Here is a 5,114-nt window from a genome sequence, read left to right as displayed (position 1 = left end):
AACACCGGATTAATTGAAGAGTCCAAAGTTCTCCACAAAAATACCTTTCTTCAACATATTATTGCTCTCTTTTGTATAGTGAATATAGTTGTAGAATTATCTCAACTTTCAGTTTCACTAATATAATTTTTCACACTCATTATATTTTTTTGTCCATCGACAAAGAAAGAAACACCATTATTTACAGGTGAAGAATTCTTACATGCATTGAACAAGATGAATGAGGGGTTGTAATGTGGGTAGATAAATAGTCTTGATGTTACATAAGTTACATGAAACTAATGACCATAGAATTACACGAACTAATGACCATGAGAGTTACAAGAACTAATGGTCATATGAGTTACAAAAATTAATAGTCATCTCTTACCACAATTTATACCGACTAACATTTGCATTTAACATATTAATTTAATATTAAAATAAATATACACCAACAGGTCCACTAGAACATTTTTTTTTTAAATTTTTATGACCAAACCCCTACGTTAATACTTGAATATAGAGAAAATGGTCCTTAATGTATGGGAGTCGGCTATTTCAGTCTTACGTATATACTCTTTCTATCTCAAAATAGTTTTCAGGTTTATATTTTGCACAACTCTTAAAAAAAATTAATTAGGAGTGTGATTTGACTAATATATCCCTTAACCATTATTATCTGTTTACGTGTCTCTTAATTCTAGAATAATTAATATTAAGGTTAAAGTTGAAAAAAATAATTAATTTCTCTTGATCTCTTAAACTAACAACTATTTTAAAACAAGTAATCTCCTCGTTCTTAATTAATTGTCGTTCTTACTAAAAATTGATGTTCCTTAATACTTGTCATTTCACAAAATCTACGCGTAATTATTTGTTTATTTTTACTTTTACCCTTAATAATAAATATGAAGAAATATTAATATAATGTAAAAAGAGAATCATTAAATAAAAATGAGTAATAAATAAGAGATTTTAGTCAAATTATCTTCTAATTAATGCTTTTCTTAAGGGGTGTGTCATGTGCAACTTAAAAAAGTGATTAGTAAGAAAACGGAGGGAGTATTTTTAATAGATGTGTCAACTACTCCCTCTATTACTATTTATACTTGTCTTCTTTTTAAGTTTCACATGATACATTCCTTAAGAAAAACATTGCCTGAAAGATAATTTGACCAAAATATTCTTATTTATTATTTATCTATATTAATAATTTTCTTTTTTATACTATATTGATAGCTCTTTATATTTATTATTAAGGATAAAAATGAAAATGAATAATTATTTATACCTTGATTTTGTGAACTGACAAGTATTAAGGAACATTTACTTTATTAAAGATGGCAATTAATTAGAAAAAGAGAAAATATTGTGAGACAGAGGAAGTGCCATCTAATCGAATTAGTTCTTATGTTTTAGAAAAAGATGATATCATATCTCAAGGTTTTTTCATGATACGACGTTATGTCGACCTCGTATAGTCGTATTTATTGTTTTCAAAAAGCAAATTATAATCTTTGTTTAGGCCAAATTGCAATCCACTAGGCTATACGCGCAACTTTTTGTTTTCTGTTCATTTGGAAATTTATATCTTTAGTCTTTAAAGATTAAAAGAAATTCATTGTGATCCCTCATACATTATGAGCCAATTTTATCATTTTTCTTGTAAATTTTCAAAAAATTAAATAAACTAAATGAAATTTTATTATTTGACTATCCCGGTATTATGTCATCTGTAGATGGTAAAGTTCTGAAACGGAGATAATTTAATGTAGCACATTTCTTATATAAAAGGAACAAAAAATGCACATTCTTAATAATTAAAATTTATTATATATTATAAAAATCAAAATTAGAATATCAATAATTAAGGAATCATCCTTTGGCTACATTCTCGCCACCAAGAGTTAGTCCAGTGATAGAATTAGAATTTTCACTATAAGAATTTAAACTTAAAAGAAATAAATATACGAACAAACCAATAGATCATAGCTAATGGCTAATATCAAAGGAAGGAGTCGTAAGTCTAAACTACACAAATTAATATATGTTGATTTCATCACATTATTATGATTGAAGGAAATATTTTGTATTTTCGAGAAGGAGGTAGTGGAGTATTGTCTATCGTAGTACTAACCTTTTTTTGGTTAACTAGGAATTAATTAACATAAATTAAGAGTTTACAGAAGTAGGGGGGATTCCGATGGTCCTTGTGTTTATAGAGTTAGATACAAACATGGTATTAGTAGTAGTACATGCCGCAACTTTTCTAGGGAAAGTAGTTCCTAGTATGTCTGCATTCAGCTCTTTGTCTGCATACACAGGAGGAACTAGCAAAATTTGTGACCTATCAAAAACTGCATTCTTTGTCCCCTCCTTTGCTAGTGCATCTGCAACTCTGTTCTGCTCTCTATAAGTATGTTTAATCTCCAGAGCTCCCAACTGTTAGTACTAACCTTATTCTTATAGTGTGTATCTTTTCTAATCATCATTTGTGTTTATTATATTCAGTTAACACACTGTTAGATCATAGCTAATGGCTAATATCAAAGGAAGGAGTCATAAATCTAAACTCCACAAATTAATATATGCTGAATTCATCACATTATTATGATTGAAAGAAATATTTGTATTTTCGAGAAGGAGGTAGTAGAGTATTGTCTATCGTAGTACTAACCTTATTCTTGCAGTGTGTGTCTTTTCTAATCATCATTTTTATTTATATTCAGTTAACATACTGTTTTGTTGTACTACTATTTTCTTAACTAATGGCTATGTTTTCTTCACTATCATTTTTCTCCTTTCATAACTATTTTACTTTACTATATTTGAACTTTTCTAATTCTATGAGGTAAAGATAAAGTCGACATACACTCTACTCTTTTCAAACTCCACAAAATTTCTTTGTTGTAATGTTAATACTAGTTGCGAAGATTTTATAGTACACGTGCTTAGTTTGCTATATGTAGTTTTGATGATGAGCAGATGACTATAAGGGATCAGGTCCCTGGATGTTCGAGGCAACAATATAGGTAGCACGCGTCTGCACAGCTTTGTCCATTTGTGTAACAAACTAGTAGGTGAAGCTTGTACTAATTAGGACACCTGGTCCAATGACATTTCAACCCTAATCATCACTCATCTGTAAATGAAAAAAATACTTTTTCATCAAATAGTTTTTACAAATACAAAAAAAGAGTGTTGAAGAGAGAGAAAGGCAAAAACTCCATATCTGATATTGCTCAAGCTCTTTTGCCATATGTGTGATGATTTAGAGAGTGTTTTGTAATCGAATTACACATGATAAGAGTAATGATATTTTCTCTTTGTTTAGAGAGTGCTTAGGTAGAGTGCCGTAGTCCAAAACTGATTAGAGTTAATCAGTTTAGAGAGAGAGCCTTGGCAGAGTTGTCAAGATGAGCTTATAGTAGAGATATTACAAATGAGAGGAATCTAGAGTTAGGTTCAAGTTCGAGTCTATAATCAAGAGGCTGATTATAGTGAATATTTGAGGTGCTTGTGATGGCAAGCCATGGTTTTTTCTCCCTTGAGTAAGGAGGTTTCCACGTTAAATATTATGTGTTGTTATTTTCTTGCACAATCGTTAGTTTTCTTGCACTTTATTGTTTGATTGCATGTGATTGACTTTGACGGACCTGGTCCCTCACTGTGTGGTGAAACCCCCAAGGATTTCAATAATTGATATCAGAGCCAGAACACTCTAAAAGGTTCACACCTATAGTGATTTGGTTAGCATGGCTACTCCACCTAACTTGGAAGAAGGGAAATCTATCACTAGACCACCTAGATTTAATGGACAGTACTATGGATGGTAGAAAACAAGGATGTTTGACTTCATTATAGCTGAGGATAGTGAACTGATGGATATAATTCTCGAGGGTCCTCATGTAACTGTAAGAGAAGTCAAAGAAGGAGATGTTACAAGAATGGTTATCTAAAGAAGGAGGGAATTCAATGATGAAGACAGGAAAAGAATTGAGAATAACTACAAGGCAAAGAAACTACTAGTGTGTGGTATAGGTCCAGATTAATACAACAGGATTTCTGCATATAAAAATGCTAAAGAAATCTGGGACTGCTTGAAAATTTCTCATGAGGGAACTACAAATATGAAGGATTCTAAAGTTTACATGCTGAAAACACAGTATGAAATCTTCACTATGAAAGAAAGAGAGACAATAAAAGAAATGCATACAAGATTCACTTCTATTACAAATGAGCTACACTGCTTAGGAGAAGTGATTCCATTGTATGAGAAAGTGAAGAAGATTCTGGGTGTTCTTCCCAACTCACTAGAAAGCAAAATGGATGCCATAACTGACGCAAAAAATCTAAAGACCCTCACTATGGATGAACTTATTAGGAACCTGAAAACCCATGAACTAAAAAAATTGCAAGGAAAAAAGAAGAAGGAATTAAAAAAGGAAAAATTCTTGGCATTAAAAACTTCAAGGTTGGGTTCAAATAAAGAAGACACTGATGTTGCCTACTTGGAAAGAAGAATTGTTAGAGCTATGAGGAAACATGGCTAGTTTAAAATAAGTGGAAGTAGCAGCAGAAAAGGAGCCACTATGGAAGTTTAACACAGATGTGGAAGTCCTGAACATTTCATTAAGGATTGTTCAATGCATAAAATGGAATATCATGATTATTTCAACATTATAGATGATAAAGGAAAGAACAGGGACTAGGTCCCTATAAAACCAAGAAGACAGGCTGTGATGTTGGGTGTATTTATGCATTTTAGTGTCACCATTCTAGCCTTTTTAGCCTTATTTTGAGGATAATTCTATACTATATTGGTAGATAATGATATAATGTTTAATAAAGTGTTAAATCATGTGTTCATAAGGTTCTAACTAAATTCCAAACAACTTTGTGCTCAAAAGTTTCATTTAGAGTTCAACCCAAAAAACTAGCATTACTAGCTTGAGCTAGGTGATTGTTTAGTTGATTCTGGTGGATTCTATTGTCTGTTAGGTGTTTCAAATAGTTTTCATCGGTGATTATGAGTGGAATAACTTATTGGGAGTGAGAAAGGTCAATTTTAATGAGTGTACATCTGGAATAATAAGTGAAAGATCAACGCAAACTAGCTTAGCTTAGCCCTT

Source organism: Capsicum annuum, chromosome 5 (genome assembly GCF_002878395.1).
Source record: "Capsicum annuum cultivar UCD-10X-F1 chromosome 5, UCD10Xv1.1, whole genome shotgun sequence".
Classification (NCBI taxonomy): domain Eukaryota; kingdom Viridiplantae; phylum Streptophyta; class Magnoliopsida; order Solanales; family Solanaceae; genus Capsicum; species Capsicum annuum.
Note: the sequence above shows the minus strand (reverse complement) of the source record.